This window comes from Ornithodoros turicata, chromosome 1 (genome assembly GCF_037126465.1).
Source record: "Ornithodoros turicata isolate Travis chromosome 1, ASM3712646v1, whole genome shotgun sequence".
Classification (NCBI taxonomy): domain Eukaryota; kingdom Metazoa; phylum Arthropoda; class Arachnida; order Ixodida; family Argasidae; genus Ornithodoros; species Ornithodoros turicata.
In genome coordinates this window covers 55,779,469-55,787,354 of record NC_088201.1, presented here as the reverse complement: position 1 = coordinate 55,787,354, position 7,886 = coordinate 55,779,469, and the positions used below count along the sequence as shown (strand labels likewise).

The following is a 7,886-nucleotide window of genomic DNA, read 5'->3' as shown; positions in this document are numbered from 1 at the left end:
CTCGTGTTTTTTTCCGGCCTCCTGGACGGACAGTGTCGTTGATTGGAAGGCATGTCACAACGGGGCTTACGTGTTTGAACCGGCGAATTTATGGAGGAAATAAGATGTCATAACTGTCCACATTATAAAGTGTTGCTGACATGCAGGGGTACGGCATTAAGAATGACATTTTGGTTCGAAATTGGAATAAATTTCGGAAGTACAGGTAAGTAAAGTGTAAGATAATAATTGTCATACTGTCAGGAAGGTGAAAGCTAAACATTGGTCACAAGAAATGAATGCGCTGTTCAACGAGTGAACGCAAAGCCTGCGTTTCTTGCGACTATGATGTCGATTTCGCATAAGCTGAGAAAACTCCCCCAGCGGTTCATGTAAAATATTTCACGAGAATGTGTTCTTGAATACGTTATTACAAACTGTCAACAGTGTTTTCAGTTCTCGCTCCCGTGCGATCGGACGAAGATGACGATGATGACATTTTTCGCGCCATCTGACGAGCTCGTTGAACACTACGATGCGTCGACAGTGGCGTATCTAGAGCTACCTGCGCCCATGGCAACATGGTTAACACGATGTCCTTGGGGATGCGTTTTCGTGTGGTCCGCACTACACTCTTAAACCCGTACCTTTTATTGTAACTTTTAGAAACATGTAACTTCTATATAGACGTAGATTTCGAGATTTCTTATAGGTTACACCACTGTAACGTATATTTAGAGGTTAAAAGCGACCAAAGTCATGTCTTTACAACACGAATAGAAGTTACATCTCGGAAAAAACAAAAACAGCTTGTTGTAACTTATAAATGTACCCTCTACTCCGACACTGTAACTTCTAAGCGAAATCTCCAACGATAATTCCTTTGTTAGTTTCTTATCGTTTGTTTTCCTTCTGTTTTTCAGCATAATGCCGCGTTTCAGCCTCCCATTCGAGACGACAGTTGCGAATCTACGCTGTTATTTTTTATCTGTTTCAGCGTCATCTATACGTCAACTACATGTTATCAATGCTGTATGAACACAGATTATAAGTTCGCAGTCTGGAATACTGATAGTATGTTTCTTTCTAAAGGGTGGAAAACCATTGTCAATGCCGCAACCACCAAGATTTCCGATTTCGCTGCGTAGCCGAGCCTGGTCTAGGTCTATCCGCGCTGTGAGCGGTTTCCTTGAAACGCTTAACGCTCGTCGTCCGTTCGTTAACAAGTGTAATCTGTTTCAATCAGTGGTTTTCTTCGCGTTTATCATAGTATCGTCAGGAACAACGGAAAAGCTAGATGTCGCTAGCAAACAAGGATATTTTCGGTGTTCTCAGAGGAAAGTGTAGTGAGTGCGAAGATTGCAAAGAATATATAACCGAAAACGAACGTCACCACCGCACCCCTAATTCACACACTTCATACACTGGGTAAGTGTACATTTTGTGCTAGGTACGTGCGTTATTTTGATAGCAAGAGCTCTTAGCGCATGTTTGTTGTGATAATGGCAAGCGTTTTGCGGTCCTGCATATGAACGCCACTTACGCTTGCTACTTTTCTGCTCTTACTTGGTCGCCAAGTCAACACACCGGCGTGCATTTTGCGAGCTGCGGATATATGCATCGAGATATATAATTCGCAGCTTCCTACACTCTAAATCCGACACCCGATATGTACCGCATGAAAGAGGACCCGCACCTGGGCCAGGCGGTACACATGAGGTGCAGTCCTCAACCAGCAGGTACAGTCCGCGACCAAAGCGTCCGCGAAATACAGTCCGCGAAATTCAAACGGTACAAGGGCTCCGAGACCCATCCGTACCGGCTAGGTACCTTTTAAGCGTGATCTATAGCAGCTGTACCTCATGTGTACCGCGTGTTTCCGGCGCATGAGTACGAACGCCTTCTCACGATATCCATGCGCTGCAAAAATATTTCGTGTGATTCCGAATACCAGTCTATAAATTCCCTTATGCAGCAGTGCCGTAATGGATGAGCACTATCATGCTGTCAAAGAAGTGCAATAACTAGAACCCATGACCGTGAGGGATCGCATGTTTGGGAAGAATTCGTTTCTTGCAACCGCTGCAAATCAGTTTGTTTTGAAACGTCGGGGAGCGAGGACGAGTCTGCTCGGTCTTCGAAGAAATTCGTTCGACGCGTTCAAGATTGAAGTCATTTAAGGTGCGTATTATATCTCTGAAGTAATTATTCGTCTTCACGACGCATTTTCGTTCATCTTCGCTCTGATTCCCAGTGGTCCTGATCACCGGCAGGCTGGACACAACGACTGAGGGACGGAGACAACGAACTTTGTGCTTCATGCACGAACGTTGATGCGTGAATTAGAGGAGCCGAGAGTGCATTTTACACCTGGATTACACAAGCAAGTAGGCATGTTTTTCAGGCAAGCTATTTCGGTTGTTGGATTTTTTTTTACATTGTATTTTCTCCTAGGTTACGTCAAGCGATGTCGTATGGGTGAGTCAATCGTCTACTGTGGTTGGTGTTACGTTCTGCGGAAGAAACGGAAGTTGGGGAAGAACAGCTATCCAAAGGTGTGGAAGAGATAAAGAAGCGTGACCACAGAGCAGCTGCAGTGGTGAAGGAGAGACGCAGTGGTCATCGTTCATCCATATACGTTGTGCCCCGTGTGTTCGGCGTTTGTGCACCATGACAATGCACGCTCGCGATGGGCAAGCATCAATCCTGAAATGGATATAATTTTCGAATAAAGGTATTTGTTTGTTATATTTATCGTGCAGCGTAGCTTCCTGGGGCTGTTAATATATGGTGGAGGAGGGGAACCACCCCGACGGGTAGGCCTAAATCGCTGCGCGCTATCCGTTACATGTACCGCATGTGAGGGCGTATGTACCTCTTAATTTTAAGAGGTACATTTTTAAAAAAATGTACCTCTTGGCCAAGCGGTACTTAACCGTTACATATGCGCTACCTGATTTAGAGTGTACTTGTTGTATTCTTACGATATTCTAAGACTCAATCGCGGAGTGAACGCCTTCCCGCATTTATGCTGCTTTGTACCTTGTGCTTTGTACGGATTTGAATGGTTCTGTAAATGGTACTCTCATTGCCCAAACTTTTGTTCCCAGGATCCCACATGCAGGTTCACATACAGTCACCAGCGCAATGCAGTACCTCACAAACTCGTCCCAGAGCGCCTCCAACGCTGATAACGCAATAATGTAGTGTCTCCTGCGTTACTGTACACTCATATTCCTCAAGGTTGTGTGCGTTTTATGTAATACTGTATTGCCATTTGCGCTCGCCTCTGCAACACGAATGTGGAATAAATTTTTTTCTGCTGCAGTTCTCCATTTCGTTGGGTCTGTTCAGCTTAGCAAACATAGGTCAGTTGTTTTGACTAGCTGGCTTTTATGCATTGCTTCTCACTTAGAAGATAGTTCTTTTTCCCACATACATGGTAAAGCGACCATGGTTTCTCCTCACATCAGAATCGCACTTGTGCACAATGTGTCACCTCTCGACAGACTTCTGTTTTTGTAATATACATATGTTCAAGATCTCCTTTTCTGCGGGTTCATTTTGGTACCTTGGTGTGTTCTGTAAATGTCTGTCCATATCCCACGCACGGGGTGTTTGTTTTTATTCGCATCACACCAGCGCTCATTTGACAGGTGGGTTACGTTAATTTTCGCAAATTAACCCATCCGTAGTTACAAACATCTCCGACATTTCCTGACGCATGTGTCTGTAACTACGGACCGATTAATTAGCAAAAATTCACATAACCCACCTGCCAAATGAGCGCTACTCTGTTGCGAATAAAAATGAACATCCTGTATAAAAAGCCGCGCGTTGGCGTACCCTTTACGGGCAGGTGCTGGATTGAAGGCCGTAACCTCTAATTAGTGGGTTTCCTTGTAACTTTTATAAAAGGGGTCGCTCAGAGGGTACCTGGTAGCTTCTGAAATAGAGGGTAAAATATTGCGATTTTTTACCCTTTACTAAAGGGTACCGAGTTAAGAGTGTAGGTTTCACACTACAACCTCTCTAATAGCGGGTGCTTCAGATCATTTATGAATGTGCCAGGTTGAGTGCCCGACCTGGCACATTCACACCCGACCACATAATGGCGCCCCTGTTCACCTGGCGCCCATGGCACCTGTCCGCACCTGCCACACCCTAGATACGCCACTGTGCGTCGAGTTGCTGATCGTGTGAGAGGAGCCTACTCTCTGCAACTTCAATTGCGGGCAACCGTTGCCGGAACGAAGCTGCAGCAAAAGTTGCATGATGTGAACCGATCCTAACATGCACAGTCAAGCCAGTGTAAGATTTTGTGCACTGCAACGACCAGTGGAATTCGCCGCAAATTCTTTTTTGGCTGTCACAGGAACCCACACCATTAATTACAAAGCAGTGGTTATCCACGTGAAAAAAAAAATATAAAACAACGAAAAAGAGAGAGCAAGAAAGCAATAGAGACGCTTTCGAGCCCACCCCACATATTTTCCATATTTTGCAACGGCGGCTCTCTGGTAAAAATCCATGCAGCACTCATTGTACGTACTTGATCCATGTGCGTTTCAGTCCTGGTTTGCTAATATTTCACGCTCTTATGTATGCTCTTATCTTTACAGGTAAGCTGTTCAGGTATTTTGGTCTGCGAGGAATGTAACTGCTGGACTGCAAACAACACTACCGGAAAGAAAGCGGTATTCATTATGATGTCTGTTTTTGACCCTATATAGTATGATACTTTGCGCTGCGGAAGTGCATGTGATTGTGCGGCGAAAGAATGTGCTCTCCTACGTGGACGGCCGAGTGAATGGTTGACGAGATGGTTATTAAGAGCAGTACATTAGCAGAACCCAACAAATGTGGATACATAGAAGGCGGGTATCTAGTGGTTTCTACGTCATAAAGAACTGTACTGTATGTCGTACCCATGGCGGATGTAGCGGGACTTTGCGGGTGGGTCTGTAGAGGATATAAAAGAAGAAGTCGCCCTAAAGAGTATTCGAGTGGAGAGAAAAATGTGGGGGCAAAGTTTCCAATACTCGCTTTATATGCATTCATCACAGACAGCTATAGGGGAAACTTGACTAAATTGGAACCCCTGAGGAATACCGGGGTTTAAGCCTGAATGATTTAGCCCTACATCAGAACAAAATCGGTCACTGATACTACATACGCACTGTCTCGTCCTGTCTGTCCTGTCTCGTCTGCGTTCGGTTGTTCACTTAGGTATCACCCAAGTCGCCAAAGTTTTCATTATTACTGGCTCCTGGTAAAATTATATGTTTTCAAAAAGTTGCCTTAGTGGTCCAATAAAGGAAGCCGCTTCCTAAGTTGAACCTTGACGTTCCTAAATTGGACTTTCTATATTAAAGCCCCCCCTCCTTTTTTCCCCCACTTGATAACAGAGATTGACTGACAACCACGAAAAGCGGCCTATATTTGAAGCCGTTTATTGAAACTCCTGCGGTAATGTATATCATAGGACAGCAGTACGCAACGCTTATCGTCGTAGCTCAGTCACAGTCCCTGCGGATGCGGTGGTCCAAATTGGGCAACTTTCTCTGAGCTGTACTAACTTTCGCACAGCTGACGTGCGATCAGTATAAGGGGTCCATATGACATGTAGAAGACAGCAGTAACAGAAAATTGATGCGCTACTGCTTACATGCAGCGAACGTATCGTTGTTCAATATAAGACACGCGGAATGGCAAAGACGCCGTTTTATCACCAACGAAAAGCATGCATGAGTACACCCTGCAAGCTGCTACTCAGATAACACTTAGTGTATGTACTTCCCAACAGTACACATATGAGTGTACACAGGAGCATCACAGAACGCAGAATACCTTGCAGGACAAGGCAGAAAATTACATGCCCGAGCCACAGAAACAAAATTGAATCACGTGTTCCCTGTTAGGCTTATTATCGTGCTGGCGCCCAATGCTATGATTCTTATTGCTCCTGAACTTCATCTACATGCTGACAGTTGGTGCTATAATCGCACACTCACCGTGGACAGATTATTCGCTATAGTCGCTCATGTGTATTATAGTTACCACGATAAACGTATATATTATATTACTATATTACTATATAATTGGGTGTTTTACGTCGCGAGACAATTGAGTACTATATTACTATACTATATATTACTATATTATAATTATAGTTACCAACTGCCCCACTTTGCCGTTTTAGTAATAATCGCACAGTTTGGCGAAAATAGCATTGGTTCATTTCATGCGGTGGTGGATATTAGCCAAATTTCCCTTCATCGTGTCTCAATGATAGGTTCAAGTAAGCACATTAGCATCGAAAGCATGGTGATCCTTGTGGTTGCAACAGTTATATCAGTATGTCACTTTTTTTTAAAACTCTTTCTGAAAATATTCGTCCCACATTGCTGCGCTTCGAACTTCATCCCGGGTCAGAAAAGGGACCATACACTTTTAAAAATGAACTTCACCGCATAGCACGCTCCTAGCCAACCATCATCTCGAATGATATTGTTATCTGCCCTAATTTGTTGAAAACGGGAGGCGTACGCCTTTTTGTGACACTTATGCTGTTCATAATTGTCACAAAAAAGGCGTACGCCTCCCGTTTTCAGCAAATCAGGGCAGATAACGATATCATTCGAGATGATGGTTGGCTAGGAGCGTGCTATGCGGTGAAGTTCATTTCTAAGAGTGTAGGCTTGACAGGGAGACTCTAGCCCGAGGGCTGTTTTGGAAGATAGGATTCTGCCTGTACCCGTTGCGAAAAAGCGTTGACTGCTAATGCGAGACACGGGTGGTGGGGCCCCCGCGAACGAAATTTGGAAGTGAGAGGTGAAAGGAAGACAAATCTTAAAAAGGCATTTCGGCACCTGTTCCTCTAGACAAGTCAATTCCTACAGGTCAATTCTGGATACATCTGGAATTGGCTTAGGCGTGCGCATGAGGAGTCCGAGTCACAACGTAGTGTGCCCGCATGCTTCAAGCTGTTGCTTGTACACTGATCAGGTTGCACTCGTCGGAGGCGATGTACTTAGAACACATCTGCATGTTTTTGAAGCATTCACATGACGTATTCACAAAACGTGTAAATCGACTTCCTTGTCTGCCTGGCGTCCGCCATTTTCTCGTATACTCCCCCATCAATGTGCGGAACGTTATTTGCAGACGGAGATACTAGTGGTGCTTCTATGAGTTTAGCTCTTATATTGCCTCGGAGTATTGAAGCGAGCCTTACTTCTGTTCTGGCCATGTTCTCCATGACGGCTTTTGTACATTACCTTAGAGAGTACTACAATGGCACAGTATCATCTGACGCATTTGCAATACGTTCCTGTGGAAGCCTTCTTTGCGACACGGCAGATATAACGCTGTAAAAGCAAGTCTCTCGTTCAATGTGAAGAAACTCGATCTCTGGCCCGCCTGGCGTGAAATAGGTTCTAACGGTGCAAAAGGGTCGAAAGGATAAAGTAGGAAAAAGTGCCCCTGAATGATTGGACGCTCCTCATTGTTCATCGCAGAGAAGATGTCGGCTGCTGCTGTCCTGTTTAGACGAGGTCTTGCCGTCCTGATCTCGCCGAAAAGGTCTTGTATCATCAGCCGGCTTGCAGAAAGCGGATGACATTCCCCCTCATAGATAATCCGCTTAGCTGCGTTTCGCGAACTGCGATTCGGCAGATTGGGCTGTAACCGTGAGCCAGCCGTCACCCTGTATCTGCTCCCGCCGGTGAGGCGAACGCGGAAGGCGAAGAGGTTGTGGACAACAGAAGGGGGGTTAAAAACATATACAGTAACTGTGGGGGGGAGTGAGTTGGCTTTTCGGCAGGATCGTTGACTTCAGTCCTGTTGAATGCAGCGTATGTTCTCTCTCTCCGGCAACTTTGACAGCTCTTCGTCTGTTTCTAGTT

General features: G+C 45.1%; 1 long non-coding RNA gene across 1 annotated transcript; it reads left to right on the top strand.

Annotated features, from left to right (window-relative positions):
* Nucleotides 1-1,837: 1,837 nt before the first annotated feature.
* LOC135399016 (uncharacterized) lies at nt 1,838-2,640 on the top strand. Its single transcript, XR_010424173.1, has 3 exons — nt 1,838-2,160; nt 2,234-2,366; nt 2,434-2,640. It is a non-coding gene; the product is annotated as an uncharacterized LOC135399016 (long non-coding RNA).
* Nucleotides 2,641-7,886: the final 5,246 nt, after the last annotated feature.